Source organism: Bos javanicus, chromosome 1 (genome assembly GCF_032452875.1).
Source record: "Bos javanicus breed banteng chromosome 1, ARS-OSU_banteng_1.0, whole genome shotgun sequence".
NCBI lineage: Eukaryota > Metazoa > Chordata > Mammalia > Artiodactyla > Bovidae > Bos > Bos javanicus.
The window spans coordinates 124,742,187-124,759,409 of NC_083868.1; the positions used below are offsets into that span (position 1 = coordinate 124,742,187).

At 42.2% G+C, this 17,223-nt stretch overlaps 1 long non-coding RNA gene across 2 annotated transcripts; it reads left to right on the forward strand.

Annotated features, from left to right (window-relative positions):
- Positions 1–140: 140 nt before the first annotated feature.
- On the forward strand, positions 141–9,806 carry LOC133249222 (uncharacterized). 2 transcript variants are annotated; one of them, XR_009736876.1, is made up of 3 exons: positions 141–230; positions 7,767–7,859; positions 8,025–9,806. It is a non-coding gene; the product is annotated as an uncharacterized LOC133249222 (long non-coding RNA). The 2 variants fall into 2 exon arrangements; XR_009736878.1 differs by lacking the exon at positions 141–230 and adding an exon at positions 3,287–4,114.
- Positions 9,807–17,223: the final 7,417 nt, after the last annotated feature.

Consider the following 17,223-nt stretch of genomic DNA (forward strand, 5'->3'; position numbering starts at 1 on the left):
CAAGCCAGTCAAGTTATACAGCAACGGGAGGAGGGAGGGAGCGCAGGGACTCGACGGCCGCGCGCCCGCGTGCGCCGTGCGCGCACGCGCACTACTCGCTGGGGGCGCGAGAGCTGCGGCGGAGGTGGCCGCCTGCGGGACGAGCGAGGTCTCTGAGAAGAGAAAAGGAGGAACTCACGGAAGAGGAAGCTGGAATGACTCACACCGAAAAGTAGCAACAGTGTAGGAAGGTGGGAAGGATGAGGTGCCCGCGCGTCCCTGACGCCTCACGCCCCGGTTCGTGCGCGCTGACTCTCCAGAGGGAGAGCGAGGGGGCAGGGGGGCGGGGCTGGCGGGGCGGAGCTAGCGCGCCGCCGAGAGAGCGTCTGCGTGGGCTCCCGGGGGCAGCTTTGGGGTGGGGGGAGGGTTGCTCCACGGGGCGGAGCTCGAGCTTTTGGAGGCTGGGTAAACTCGCAAGCTCCTGTAGTGAAATTATTTAATACTTTTAGTAACAGTTACTCTTTTCTGATTGTTGCCTTTTACTGGGACCTGTTTTTTGCCGTTGTGCAAACAGTCAGCTTAGGGGGAAAAAATAAAGGAGCCGCAGAAGCCTATTGCAAGCCCCTGCCCTCCGCACGGCGCGCCGGGGGTGGAGGCCGAGTAGGCGGGGCGGCGTGCTCTCCGGGCCTTATGCGAGTGGGGGCGCGCGCCCGGGGGCGGGGCGAGGCGAGGCCGCGGCGGGAGCTCGCCTCCCCCCGGTCCCGCCCGCCGCTCACTCCGGGGGCGGGCCTGAGAGGAAAACGTGGGAGAAGGCGTGAGTTGTGGCGGGACTATTTAGGGGCTTCACCTTCGGCATCTGTCACGTCTGTGAAGACATCTTAAATTAAAGCTGAGTGGGCACCAGGAAAGAGAAGTCTGCGAGGCAGCGTGATAAAAAATGGCAAAGCAGGATGAAGAGAGAACAGACGCGGCCTGGCGTCGCCGGGAAATCTGCCCTAGCCACTGCGAAGGAGCTGGAACTAGCAGCTAATTTGCTCCCGCCAGCTTTCCCAGCCGGTTTCCTTCAACTGAAGGCGTTTTCTTCAACTCCGGGGAGTCTGTCCCAGGGCCTCCCTTGAGGCGCGGGCGGGCCCTTACTTCCCGTCTCGGACTCAAGCCTGCCCCAAGAGCCCCAACGCGTTGCTGTGACAGTAGCCTTGGGGACCCGGGCTGCCTGGTGCTCCACACCTGCACCTTGGTTCAGCTTCACGCCACGACTACAAAAATAACTCGGAAATCTGTAGCTCCAGCGCCTTATTTTGGTAGAAGTTTAAGGGAACCCAGACTCTACAGTAGCTGAAATATGCAGTTATAATGCTTTTCAGTTTTAGCGCTAAAGTGATTAAAATGAGCAGTTTTTCTGATGCACAAGTGATTCCTCATGCGGTGTTAAAATATCTGGGTTTTAACCGAGTTAATAATAGGGGTTGAACAATGATGTTTAGGAAACCCATTCACTGGCATGTAGAAATCAACTCTAGAAGGGCTTAATGAAAAAAGCCTGTACTGGTTTCTGTGTGGTGGTCTCAACATTGTTTACTTGTAAAAGGAAGAGCTATACTCGAGAAGTACTGTTGTAGTCAGCATTTTGACCTTCGTGATAAAAGAATTCAAACTTTGGGGGAAAAAAACATACTTGTACAACTAATAAATATATTCAGCGTAGAAGTGACTTTTAAATGATGTTACATTGACTCCAGACAAATTGGGCGGTTTTAGTTTTTCCAGTTTGTACAAAGTGACTTGAAGTTTGATAATGCTAAGGATTTTTTGAAGCCTTCGGCAGTAACTTGATTTAACTTACTTTCAGAGCATCCTATAACTTCATGAAATGTAGAATTATGAACAATATCTCCATTGAGAGTTTGGTGTGATTGGTCTGGAGATGTCAGCTCTGCTTCTGTCTCTGCTGATTTGTAAACTGGGCTGCTACTGCTGCTGCTAAGTCGCTTCAGTCCTGTCCAACTCTGTGTGACTCCATAGACGGAAGCCCACCAGGCTCCCCCGTCCCTGGGATTCTCCAGGCAAGAACACTGGAGTGGGTTGCCATTTCCTTCTCCAGTGCATGAAAGTGAAAAGTGAAAGGGAAGTCGCTCAGTCATGTCTGACTCTTAGCGACTCCATGGATTACAGCCTACCAGGCTCTTCCATCCATGGGATTTTCCAGGCAGGAGTACTGGAGTGGGGTGCCATTGCCTTCTCCAAGTAAACTGGGCTAGTTATTACTAAACTGCAAAATTCTTATCCCTAACATCCTTTCTTCCTGTCATTTAGATATGTTCAATCAATACTAGAGGATTTATGTGGAATTGCTTTAAAACAAAAGCACTACATGCATTTCAATATTTTTATTTAGAGTGAATGATTCCATTGGAATTATTGCCAGTGATAAAGCTGAGAGAATTGAGATATAATGCAAGACTATTCCTGGAGGAGGGCATGGAAACCCACGCCAGTATTCTTGCCTGGAGAATCCTATGGACAGAGGAACCTGGTACAGTACAGTCCACAGGGTCGAAAAGAGTCAGACTTGACTGAAGCAACTGAGCAGGCACCCAAGACTATCTAAAGGATTCAGCTCAGCTCAGCCGCTCAGTCGTGTCCGACTCTTTTGCGACCCCATGAATCGCAGCACGCCAGGCCTCCCTGTCCATCACCAACTCCCAGAGTTCACTCAAACTCATATCCATAGAGTCGGTGATGCCATCCAGCCATCTCATCCTCTGTTGTCCCCTTCTCCTCCTGCTCCCAATCGCGCCCAGCATCAGTCTTTTCCAGTGAGTCAACTCTTCGCATGAGGTGGCCAAAGTATTGGAATTTCAGTTTCAGCATCAGTCCTTCCAATGAACACCCAGGACTGATCTCTTTAGAATGGACTGGTTGGATCTCCTTGCATCCAAGGGACTCTCAAGAGTCTTCTCCAACACCACAGTTCAAAAGCATCAATTCTTCAACCCTCAGCTTTCTTCACAGTCCAACTCTCACATCCATACATGACCACTGAAAAAACCATAGCATTGACTAGACAGACCTTTGTTGGCAAAGTAATGGGTGCTTTTGAATATGGTATCTAGGTTGCTCATAACTTTCCTTCCAAGGAGTAAGCGTCTTTTAATTTCATGGCTGCAATCACCATCTGCAGTGATTTTGGAGCCCCCCAAAATAAAGTCTGACACTGTTTCCACTGTTTCCCCATCTACTTCCCATGAAGTGGTGGGACCAGATGCCATGATCTAAGTTTTCTGAATGTTGAGCTTTAAGCCAACTTTTTCACTCTCCTCTTTCACTTTCATCAAGAAGCTCTTTAGTTCCTCTTCACTTTCTGCCATAAGGGTGGTATCATCTGTATATCTGCATATCTGATACTTCTCCCAGCAATCTTGATTTCACCTTGTACTTCTTCCAGCCCAGTGTTTCTCATGATGTACTCTGCATATGAGTTAAATAAGCAGGGTGACAATATACAGCCTTGACATACTCCTTTTCCTATTTGGAACCAGTCTGTTGTTCCATGTCCAGTTCTAACTCTTGCTTCCTGACTTGCATATAGGTTTCTCAAGAGGCAGGTCAGGTGGTCTGGGATTCCCATCTCTTTCAGAATTTTCCACAGTTTATTGTGATCCACACAGTCAAAGGCTTTGGCATAGTCAATAAAGCAGAAATAGATGTTTTTCTGGAACTCTCTTGCTTTTTCCATGATCCAAAGGATGTTGGCAATTTGATCTCTGGTTCCTCTGCCTTTTCTAAAACCACCTTGAACATCTGGAAGTTCACGGTTCATGTGTTGCTGAAGCCTGGCTTGGAGAATTTTGAGCATTACTTTACTAGCATGTGAAATCAGTGCAATTGTGCAGTAGTTTGAGCATTCTTTGGCATTGCCTTTCTTTGGAATTGGAATGAAAACTGACCTTTTCCAGTCCTGTGGCCACTGCTGAGTTTTCCAAATTTGCTAGCATATTGAGTGCAGCACTTTAACAGCATCGTCTTTCAGGATCTGAAATAGCTCAACTGGAATTCCATCACCTCCACTAGCTTTGTTCCTGGTGATGCTTTCTAAGGCCCACTTGACTTCACATTCCAGGATGTCTGGCTCTAGGTAAGTGATCACACCATCATGATTATCTTGGTCGTAAAGATCTTTTTTGTACAGTTTTTCTGTGTATTCCTGCCACCTCTTCTTAATATCTTCTGCTTCTGTTAGGTCCATACTATTTCTGTCCGTTATGGTGCCCATGTTTGGATGAAATGTTCCCTTGGTATCTCATTTTCTTGAAAAAATCTCTTAGTCTTTCCATTCTATTGTTTTCTGTTGTTTTAAAAGAAGCTTAAGGCAAAGGAGAAAAGGAAAGATACACCTATTTGAATGTGGAGTTCCACAGAATAGCAGGGCGAGATAGGAAAGCCTTCCTCAATGATCAATGTAAAGAAATAGAGGAAAACAATTTAATGGAATACCCATCATATATTTTTTTAAAAAATGAACTTGCTCTTAGAAAATTAAAGTTTTACATTATGTCGTTATTATATCCCCTGTAGCTGTTGTTGTAGTTGTTCAGTCACTAAGTTGTGGCTGACTCTGTGACCTCATGGACTGCAGTACACTGGGTTCCTCTGTCTTCCACTATCTTCTGGAAGTGAAAGTGAAAGTTTCTCTGTCATGTCTAACTCTTAGCAACCCCATGGACTATATAGTACATGGAGTTCTCCAGGCCAGAATACTGAAGTGGGTAACCTTCCCTTCTCCAGGGGATCTTCCCAACCCAAGGATCGAACCCAGGTCTCTCACATTGCAGGCAGATTCTTTACCAGCTGAGCCACAAGGGAAGCCCACTATCTCACAGTCTGCTCAAATTTATGTCCATTGAATACCTAACATTCCAGGTTCCTATACAATATTGTTCTTTACAGCATCGGACTTTGGTTTCAGCACCAGACACATCCACAACTGACCATCGTTTCTGCTTTGGCCCAACCTCTACATTCTTTCTGGAGCTATTAGTAATTGCCCTCTACTCTTTCCCAGTAGCATATTGTACACCTCTGGCCTGGGGACTCATCTTTCAGTTTTGTATCTTTTTGCCTTTTCATACTGTTCATGGAGTTCTCATGGCAAGAATACTGGAGCGGGTTGCAGTTCCCTCCCCTAGTGGCCAAGTTTTGTCAGAACTCTTCATTATGATCCATCTGTATTCGGTGGCCCTGCGTGGCATGGCTCATAGCTTCATTGAGTTACTCAGGCCCCTTCACCATGACAAGGCTGTGATCCATCAATGGGTCCCCTGCAGCAGTGGTACTCAATTAGGGAATATTGCCTCTTGGTGGGGAAAGGGTACATTGGACAACCTCTGAAAACATTTTTGGTGTCATAACCAAGGAGTAGGGATTGGTATCTAGTGGGAAGAGGCCAGGAATATTGCAAAACATCCTACACTGTACAAGGCAATTCCAACAACAAAGAATTAACCAGCCCAAAATGTCAATAGTGATATACTATTGAGAAATTCTGACCTACAAAATTCTGCTGTTAGGTAGTAAGGTTTTAGGTATGAAAGCTTTATTGTTTAGCATTCTTTTCTACAGCATAAAAAGTGTGTGTATTTACACTTATTGCATATCTTGTGATTATAATGTTATGAACATTGTCAATTCAAAGAAACTTTGTATCATTACAGCTGTTACTAGTATACATCTGCTGAAAGTATAAATGTCACATTTTGAGCATTATAAAAATAATACTTCATTGAAATACATTTCTTAAGAGATTGGATTTTTTTATCATTTAGGTAAAGTTTTTACAGATGAGTATTATTTATTGCTGTAATCTGACAGAGTTCAACATAATTCTTTTTCTCATTTTCAACTTAAGAGATGTAAAGGCCAAAATGTCTGTTGATTTGAGAGGAGTTAAAAAATGTTACACAGTAATGTCCTTTAATAATTTTTATTCCTTCAATGTTGTATGCCAAAAATCATTACTTACAGTGGTTTATCAGAATATTTTTAATGGACATATCAGTTCGGTTTTCCAGTTTAGAAGCAAAGCATTGGAATCTTGATTTAGAAAATGATTCCTTACCGAGTCACTAATTTTCTCATTATTGACTGTTTAGTCCCCTCATCGTTATGTCCTAAAACAATATATCATAATAAATTTAGGATGCGTAAGAGGCATTCCTTTTGGAAAGGCCAAAGAGATAATTCTGTGTACTTAAGTACCTAAAATAGTGTCTGATTTAAGTGATTGTTTATTAGTAGTTGTTGTATAGGTGGATGGACGAACAACTGAAGTAATTAACACTTTAGGATTAAATACTATTGTAATAGTCCAAAGCTGGAAATGACAGCTGATAGCAAGGCTCAGACAAGTCTGCCTGCAATGCAGGAGACCCAGGTTAAAGTTGATGAGAATATTCTGAATATATTCCAAAGATAGATCTAACAGAATTTACTCAAGGTTTGGGTGAGAGTAAGAACAGCATCAGCTATCAATGCATAGTTTTTGTCCTAAACTACTAAAAGAGTTACCACTTTACTGAGGTGAAGAAGGTTGAGAGGAAAAGAATGAGAAAGATATTGCATTGGCCAAAAAGTTTGTTTGGGTTTTTCTGTAACATCTTGTGGAAAAACCTGATTGTCCTCCAGTTAAAAATAAATACAAAAAGAAAAACCTGAGCAAACTTTTTGGCCAATGCAATACAAGTAAGAGAAGGCAATGGCACCCCACTCCAGTACTCCTGCCTGGAAAATCCCATGGATGGAGGAGCCTGGTGGGCTGCAGTCCATGGGGTCGCTACAAGTCGGATACGACTGAGCGACTTCACTTTCATTTTTCATTTTCATGCATTGGAGAAGGAGGTGGCAACCCACTCCAGTGTTCTTGCCTGGAGAATCCCAGGGACGGGGGAGCCTGGTGGGCTGCTGTCTCTGGGGTCACACAGAGTCAGACACAACTGAAGTGACTTAGCAGCAGCAATACAAGTAAAATTTTCCATGTCCATTTACTTCAGTGCCACGTTTGTGTTTCTAAGCTTGATTTAGCTATTGAGACATACAGTTATCTATCAATGTATGAATAATTATTACTTTTAGTCTAATTGAAAGACCTGTGTCATCACAAAATGATGGGGTCTTTTCCCTGTTTTCAGTTCTGACACCTAAAATTGAAATGCTTGACAATGTTAACTGTAAGTCTTCCACTAACTAATGTTAATTATCTGATTTATGTATATTGTTAAAAGCTGTTCAGTGTTTCAATAACGTTTTAATCTCATTTTACTATATTTTAAATCAATGACATTATACACAGGTATTTTTTAGGATGGATTTAATATCAAACAGTTGGCTCTGTTGGATAAAAATAGACTTCTCAAATTCATAAACATCAAAACCATGATTTTGCTTGAGAACATTGAATCATAGTTTTTCTGACATGGTCAGAATAATTCAAATTAGCTCAAGTGGAACTGTAATTTATAATTCTTGATTTATATTAATTCTGATTAACATGCAATATTACATAAGTGTTTTCTGCCTTAACTAGACTAGTCCAGAGAGGCACATTTTCTCTTAGTAAATTTTTATTACTTCTGGTTTTTATTCCCCCAGTTTGTTTCAGCAGAGAAAGTAAGATATGCAAAGACAAAAAAATTAACAGCATTTCAATGAGAGATCACTTACTACCCTGTATTAAGATCTGTTGAAAAATTAAACCAAAGCCTATGTAAATTAATATTATTTTCTATTTTTAGGAGTTGGCGTACGTACTGGAAATGCCCCTTATCCAATTTCACCAAGTACAAGATTCTGAGGTTTGGGGTTCTTAGAGTCCTGTGGAGAGACAGGTACATACATATTAACTTTAACATGTTTGTGAGAAATGTGATGTAAGCAAATATTAAAGGATCATAAACAAGAAATTGTTATAGCTATAGACATTACCTTTGCATTGATAGCACTCCTTTTAGGAGCGTTCACTAATATAATTTTGCTTCTTTTTTCCTTCATAGTCTGTTTTCCTCATAAGCCTCACATTCTGTGACTCCTACCTCCCTGAATTTACTGATGATGTTCCTGCCATCTCTGCTGGATGATAATAACTACAGCCCAATGCTCACTCTTAAGCAAGCAAGCAAAAAGTTGGGAGAACCACAGCTGCCCTTTTCAGAGCAACAGCATCTTCTGGGTAGCTAATGCTTGGACTTCTAAGTAAAGATCCCTTCATGGAAACCACACGTATAGGTAAAATATCTGAGTAGTCTCCAGCCTAATTGTTGTGCTCATTTTATAAAAATCAGCCACAGCTGAGGAAGCCTATTTATGTCTTGTGTTTGAGTATCATAGTGTGTATTTAGTATTCAAAATTATGTGGTTGATATATGTTTTTGTTTTTTTCCTTATAAAAGAGTTTATAAACCCTTTAGGCAAATAAGTCCCATTTTGGGGACCTAAAGATTCTGTCACTAATTCCTGTGTGTGGGGTGTATATATGTGGGAGGGCATTCCCCACATCAGCAATTCTCTGACATCAGCTGGGTGTCCTACAATTTGACTCGATTCTAACATTATGTATTTGGAGACAGTATTAGATTCCACAGGTTAAGGACTCAGTCCCACAAGACCACCCTATAGTTCAGAAGAAAATTGTGAGCCCAGGTTATTACCTGTGCTTCTGATGACCAGCTACAAATCAGAGGTTCCTAGGACCCACTCCTTGGGTTATAGGTTAAGGAGTCAGTCCCCATAAGACTCCCACTCCCACTTCAGAAGCCAGTTGTGAGTCTAGGTTATCACCTATGCTTCTCACCATATGCCATCCTTGGATTTGGTTAATTTGCTAAAGTGGCTCAAAAAACTCATTTTATGTACTAGATTACTGTTTTATTATAAAAGGATATTACTCAGGAACTGCAAAATAGAAGAGATGCATAGGGCAAGGTATCAGAAAAGGACTCAAAGTTTCCATGCCCTCTCCGAGTGTGCCACTGTCCTAACTCTCTACCTGTTCGCCAACCCAGGAGTTCTCTGACCCATCCTGTTAAAATTTTGTGGAGACTTCATTCATAGGCAAAACTGATTAAACTTTTGGTCGGCCATAGGTGATTGATTCAACATCCAGTCCCTTCTTTCCTCTCCCCTAGGACAGAGTGGGACTGAAAAGTTCTCTGTTTGAATTGGTTCCCCTGGCAACCAGCAGCATCTTTAGGTGCTCTGCAAAAGTCACCTCATTAACATAGAACCAGCTGTAGGGGAACGGGGCTTGTTATGAATAAGATATCTTCACCTTGATGGCTCTGGAGTGATTTAAGGAACTGAGGACAAGAGATCAAGTATTGTAACAAAAGGTGCACACATTGCTGGCTGCTCAGGAAATTCCAAGTGTTTAGAACTTTGGGCCAGGAACCAAAGGCCAAATATGTATTTCTTACTATGTCCTATGACGTCTCTTATATGCAGAATCTAAAAAGAAATGACACAAATGAACTTATTAATTTAACAGAAACAGTCTCACAAACTTACAGTTGCCCAGGGGAAGGATGGGGGACTGGGATAGTTACAGAGTTTGGGATGGACATGTACACACTGCTATATTTAAAACCAACAGGACCTACTGTCCTACAGGGAACTCTGCTCAATGTTATGTGGCAGCCTGGATGGGAGGGGAGTTTGGGGGGAATGAATGCATGTATATATATGGCTGAGTCCCTTTGCTGTCCACCTGAAACTATCACAACATTCTTAAGTGGCTGTACTTCCATATAAAATAAAAATAACTATATCACAGAAACTAACTGAAGAGATGTCTTATCATCCAGTATAATCTAATTGTATAGTATGGCCAGTAGAACTGTGAGTTCTGAATAGAAATATAACTGATTGACCTGTCTATCCAATTTGACAGATTGAGAGGCTTTTTTCTTTCTCTTGTCTTCTAGGAGATAGTAAAGCTCTAGTAATTTTTTGAGAAGTTGTTACTGAACCGAATTTGGGTCCACTTGCCTGCCTTGTAGCAAAGCCAACCTACTGGCACTAGGTTGTAGGAAAGGAAAGTACAGTATTTATTTGCAGGGCCCCAACCCCTGTGGCTCACACAGTAAAGAATCTGCCTGCAGTGTGGGAGACCTGGGTTCGATCCCTGGGTTGGGAAGATCCCTTGGAGAAGGGAATGGCAACCCACTCCAGTATTCTTGCCTAGAGAATTCCATGGACAGATGAGCCTGGCAGGGCTACAGTCCATGGGGTTGCAAAGGGTTGGACACGACTGAGCAACTAACAAGCGAGGAGAAGGGCTTCCCTGATGGCTCCGCAGGTAAAGAATCCTCCTGCAATGCAGGAGACACAGGAGACATGGGTTTAATCCCTGTGTTGGGAAGATCCCCTGAAGGAGGAAAATGGCAACCCACTCCAGTATTCTTGCCTGAAAAATCCTGTGGACAGAGGAGCCTGGCAGGCTATAGTCCATGGGGTCGCAAAGAGTGGAACATGACTGAGCACACATTTCCTTGACACAAGCAAGGAAAAAGGGCTGTTTGTGTTCAAAAGACCCAACCCCCAGTGGCTTTCCTGGAAGGGTTTTTAAAGGCAACATTTGGGATGAGGGTTTCAACTCATGGACTTTCTTCTAATTGGTTAGTGGTGAGGTAACAGCATGACCTTTCAGGAATCTCAACCATCAGCTTTGTGGTTCCAACCAGGCAGGGGTCTGTGTACTTGTGGTCAGCATGTAGTCACCTTCTTCCATTTGGGTTGCTGCTAAGTCGCTTGAGTCGTGTCCGACTCTGTGCAACCCCAGGGACAGCAGCCCACTAGGCTCCTCCGTCCCTGGGATTCTCCAGGCAAGAACACTGGAGTGGGTTGCCATTTCCTTCTCCAATGCATGAAAGTGAAAAAGTGAAAGTGAAAGTGAAATCCTGCCGACTCTTAGCAACCCCATGGACTGCAGCCTACCAGGCTCATCCGCCCATGGGATTTTCCAGGCAAGAGTACTGGAGTGGCTTGCCATTGCCTTCTCCGTAGGGGGATCTTAATTTCTATAGACCAACAGGGAGATATTCATCAGATTGTTAGGTGTATCTCTTGAGGAAAAACTAGGTCTCTTTTTTTTCCACTATCATTACTTTTCTTGCTTTACTGCTTTTCCTTTGTTTCTGTATCCTCTCACTTCCCTAATTAGTAACAGTTTGACCCTGCTCTTTGGAACTCCGGGAAGGCCTAGGAGATTAAAGCCTTTTTTTGCAAACAAGAAACAGGAGACATGGAGGGGCTTTTGTACCCAGGAGGGCTCAGCAGGATCCTGCTCAATTTCAAAGTCAAGAATTAAAATTTTAAATCACATCAAAGGGATTAGAAATATTACATATTCCTTTATTATAAATAAGCTTCCTTGAAGATTTGCCTCCTTCTTAGAAAATACAAGTTTAATAATTGTAGATAAGTAAAATATATATATTTTTTAAAGTGATCTAATTAATGATAACAGGATTGCTAGAACTTATTGACCAACTGAAAATAGCAACTTAGTGGATTAAACTGAAATGTCAAAATAAAGTATGTTTTTATAGGTGTTACATTATTCTAACATAAGTGAAATTCACTCAGTCATGTCTGACTCTTTGCAACCCCATGGACTGTAGCCTGCTGGGCTCCTCTGTCCATGGAATTTTCCAGGCAAGAATACTGGAGTGGGTAGCCATTCCCTTCTTCAGGAGATCTTCCCAACCCAGGGACTGAACCCAGGACTCCCACACTGCAGGCGGATTCTTTACCATCTGAGCCACCATGGAAGCCCGTTCTAACATAAGGTAGCACTTAATTACAGCTATCAGTTTGCAGACCTAGTGGCAAATACAGTAATTGAAGTTCTAGAATTTATTTTAAAAGAAGCTTTAAACTCTACATAAGGGCAGATTTGATTTTATTTTATTTTTGGCTGTGCTGCATGGCTTGCAGGGTCTTAGTTCCCGTACCAGGGATCAAACCCAGACCCTAGGAGTGAAAGCCTCCAGTCTGACCATTAGACAGTCAGGAAGTTGCCAAGGGAAGATTTTAACTCTTTCTTTGGGTAAGGTTTTGATTCCCAAGTCTTTAAGACACTAGCACTTAGTATGGAACTGTAGATAATGAACAATAATTTAGAAAACAGTAATCTCCAATATTAGGAGAGAAAAACTAGCTCACTGTCAGTCTTAAAGCAATGGCCAATAGTAAATAGTAAACATTTTGCAGTAAAAATCATTAAATCATAACATGAATAATCATTTATTAATTGTTGGGAATGTTTGTCCCTTCTAAATTGACTACAAACTTGAAGTAATTGCAAAGGAAATTTCAGAGAAAATACTAAGAAAAAAATTATCTTAAAAAATTGCTTTAAAATTCCACAGGTGTTTTTAAAAGTCACAGCTTAATATGCAGGTTAATCCTCAGGAATACTATAGGTCAGCTTTCTAGAGATCTCCGAAGTGCTTTCTATTCATTATTATTTCTCCTCAGCATCATTATATCTTGCAAATTATAGAATACTTGACATCCTTAAACACCAAACTCTGTTTCCTCACTTACAGTGACTGCTAATTTCTGTTTCGGTACCCTTTCATATGATGCAGCCTGGAAACTCCAGAAATAAGCTTGGGCAAAATGGGGATTATCGTCCATATATTCTTTTTAACAGGGACATTGACCATTGTCCTGTGCTGACATTGTCCATAATCTGAAACAATTGATTCATATATTTTGTCCAGTTTTCTATTCATTATGTATGCATGTGCTCAGTTGCTCAGTCATGTCTGACTCTTTGTGACTCCATGGAGTGTAGCCCGCCAGGCTTCTCTGCCCATGGGATTATCTTGGCAAGAATTCTGGAGTGGGTTGCCATTTTCTCCTTCAGAGGATCTTCCCAATCGGGGATCAAACCTGCGTTTCCTGCATTAGCAGATGGATTCTTTGTCACTGAGCCACCTGGGAAGCCCTATTTTTTATGGCAGGAGGTTAAAATCTGGTTCCTCTTATTCCACCATAGCTGGAAACTAAACTTCAGAGTGTTTAAAAGAATTTTTTTTGAAATTACATTCCTGGAGAAGGCACAAACTTTCCAGCTTTACTACTAAATTATTTACCACTAAATTCAGTTTTAGAATGAACAGTTTCACACACATTTATGTCACTTGCTTGGTCCCTAAAGTTGGCTGAGTTTGCACTGATTTCTAGTGTCACCTTTCCAGTCAGCTTTCTATACTTAGACTTTTCCCTTTTACAACACGAGAGTTCCTACAACTGTTCAAGAAAAAATGACAAAATTAATACATGGGGCAATCCAAATCCAAACAGCAAAGGACATTTTCCCCAAAGAAGCCAAAAAAACCTGTAGAAACGTGATACCTAGGTACACTTGCTTCACAAAACAAAACTGAGCTGCTCTAAGATATTTACATTCAAGATTCTTGAGCTTTGCCCAGGAACAATAGATTGATGACTTGATTTACATTTACTTTACAGGCCACTTTGTGTCTTTCTTAGAGCAAAGAAATAATCTAAAGGTATATTTAACCTCTTAAAAGGTAGACATATTATAATATTTAGATGGCATTTTCCCCAGTTTGTATTCATCAGTGATTCAGAAGCATCTTGTAGTCCAGTCTGTTACCTTTTTGCATAAATGTAGTGAAATAGACAAATATTTGGTCTTTGTCTCTAGTTCCTCACACAAAACTAAAATTTCTTGAACTTCTTTAGTGATAAGCAGGCCTTTAGATCACTTCAGAATAGGGTCTGGTCACCAGAAAGGCCAATCTGTTGTCAGGGTAGTGTGTAATTTTCTTGGTTCTGTCTCACATCAGCAAAGATTTGAAATGGCAAACCAGTATTACAGCTTGGTTACAGCTCAGTTTTATTTGGCAAGCAAAGGATAGTACACCCTTGAGGCATGAAAGTGGGCTGACCCAAAAGGAGAGGCTTCAATCCATCCTGGCTTCCTCTTTTTATCAGTTGTCTCCCCCCCACCCCACCCCCGCCCCCGCCAGCCCTATGTAAATTGGGCTAGCCAAGAAGGGGAGTGTTTGTTTGACCTGAAGTTCTCACTCAGGTCCATGGGTTTTCTTTTGTTCCATTTTCATAGACTTTTCCCTTTCTTTGTCTTTTAGCCCCTGCTATTTTGGATTCCTTTTTCCTATTCTAACTACCTAGCACCATGATTAGAAGCTTGGAAGTTTTGTTGCCTGAAAACTACATAGATTTGCCTCTTGGAGAGTGCAAAAGACATAACCAAGCCAAAGAGCAGAGGAAGGATTTATTCCTTGCAGCAAGTGAGGAGGATAACAGGGATTTCTCCCAAAGCCTTCTCTCCCCATACAGCAAAATTGAGGAAGTTTTAAGCTAAGAGTATATTCATATTCATGAAAGGGCTTGAGTAGTGTATGCATATTCCTGAAGGGGCTTAAGCAGAGGAGAATTTCACACTGTATTGGGGCAGAGGTTGACCAGGTCCAGGCTTTAGTTGATTAAAAGACACAAATATCAGGAAAGGTCAGCATCATCTTTCCTTAGGTTCCACTACTCTGACATCTCAGCGTGTAGGTAGTTCACTGTCCTTCACCTGAATGGATAGTTCCTGTGAAACTCAAAGATATGTATCAGAGTGTTATGTATATCCCTTGAGGAGGAACTATAAATCTGTTTTATCACTGAACTGTTGCTCCTTGACCGCTTTTGCTTTGTTCCTACATTTCCTCACTTCTTTTAAGATTATTAATTACTGAGACCTGTTAGCAGAAACACACTGACTAAAACTGTCCACCCTGGCCAGGCACCGTAGTAACCATTTGCAAGGGTTGTTTTATGACTGGAGGTCCTGGTAAGGAACAAGAACTAATAAGCCACCACCAACTGGTAGAGTTCAGGAAAAGTCCAAAGGAGACACCATGTATCTGAGCACCTCCCAGAATCCTCCTCGCTGGCATCCATCTTGGCTGAGCAATGCGTGTACCACCAGGAAGGACTCTTGAGTCAAAACAATTAGTCAGAGACAACCTGGAAGCTAATCCTATTACCATAGAACCCGAGCCCTACTGCTCTTTGCCTGGGGTCCCCTTCCCAATTAACTCTCTTGCGTTGTCAGCAAGTGTATCTCCTCAGATGATTCATTTCCAAGTGTTAGACAAGAGCCCCGTTTGGGGCCTGGAAAGGGTCTCCCTTCCTGCAATAGACTTTGTGAAGAGCAAGTATTGTGGCCAGGCTTAGATCACAAAATGATTTAGGACAAAAATGGCTTCTCACATGTTTACAAAGCCACGCCTGGTTCTCTTTCGCTGGGACCCCTTACCCTATCCACTTACACTTTCAGTCCTACCCTCCAGCCTTCAGGAAGGGGGGAGGGGCTGGTGACTGGGTATTTACAAGTTTTCAGTAACTTAGTCATCATGCCCATATAATGATACCTCCTTAAAAACCCCTAATGGATGGAATCTGGAGAGTTTTTCATTTGATAAACTCATTGAGGTGCTGGGGTTAATGCATCCAAAAAAGGCACTGAAGTTTCCCATCACTGCCGCCATACGTTGCCCTACATACCTCTTCCATTTGACTGTTGCTGAGGTATATCTTCTATAATAGACCAGTTCAGTTCAGTTCAGTCCCTCAGTCATGTCCGACTCTTTGCAACCCCATGAATCGCAGCATGCCAGGCCTCCCTGTCCATCACCAACTCCCAGAGTTCACTCAAACTCACGTCCATCAAGTTGGTGATGCCATCCAGCCATCTCATCCTCTGTTGTCCCCTTTTCCTCCTGCCCCCAATCCCTCCCAGCATCAGAGTCTTTTCCAATGAATCAACTCTTCACATGAGGTGGCCAAAGTACCGGAGCTTCAGCTTTAGCATCATTCCCTCCAAAGAACACCCAGGGCTGATCTCCTTCAGAAAGGACTGGTTGGATCTCCTTGCATTCCAAGGGACTTGCAGGAGTCTTCTCCAACACCACAGTTCAAAAGCATCAATTTTTCGGCACTCAGCTTTCTTCACTGTCCAACTCTCACATCCATACATGACCACTGGAAAAACCATAGCCTTGACTAGACAGACCTTTGTTGCAAAGTAATGTCTCTGCTTTTCAATAGACCAGTAGTCATAAGTAAATGGTTTTGTTTTTTTTTTTGATTCTGTGAGTTGTTCTGGTGAGCTACCAAATCTATGGAGAGGGTTGAGGGAACCCTTGATATTTAATCTGCTGAGCAGAGATATGAGTAGCTTTTGCACACCATTTTTGGCCAGAATTTCAAGAGGGGGTGTCTTTTGTGAAACTGAGACACTTGTAGATCCTGATGCTAACTCTGGGAGTTGGTGTCAGAATTTAATTATTGGAAACCTAGGTGATACAAGAGTTAGTTGATATGAATAAACAACAAATATCTACTTTTAACAATGATAGTTGTTATGGGCTGAATTGTGTTTCCCAGAAGTTTATATGTTGAAATCCTAATCCCCAGTACCTCAAAGTATAATCGTAGTTGGAAATAAGGTCTTTAAAGCAATAATTAACTTAAAATTAGGCATTAGCATGGTCCTAAGCTAATCTGACTGGTGTTCTGGGAGTGGTTCTGACAAAGTGAAGCAGTTAGGGTAGGGGTTCCCTGGAGAAAGAGAACCAGGCATGATTTTCTGGACATAAGAGATGCCATTTGGGGCCTAAGTCATTTACTCTTATAGAAGAAGAAACTTGGACACAAAAACTGACACAAGGGAGCGTGCACACAGAGACAAGATCATGTGAAGAGGCAGTGAGAGTTCTGCCATCTGCAAACCAAGGAGATAGGCCTCAGAGGAAATCAATACTGCTGGCACCTTGATCTTAAACATCCAGCCTCCAGAACTTTGAGAAAATAAATGTCTGTTGTTTAAGCCACCCAGTCTGTGGTATTTTGTTATGGCAGTCCCAGAAAACTAACACAGTTTATTATTCCTTCTTCATTTCTATTGACATATGCTCATTTCAGGCCTGCATCTTCAGCCAGAAAATTGTAGGAGCACATTAACTGGTATCCCTGTTTCACTGTATCCCAGCGTGAAGATTTGAATTGTGATTTTCAAACTTTAAAGCTCAGTACATAAAAAAGACAAACAAACAAACAAAAAAACCTCAGCATGTAAAGCATATATCAGAATTAGTGGTATAAAAGGTCAAATGGAGGAAAATTGAGCACAGAACAAAAATACAAGTG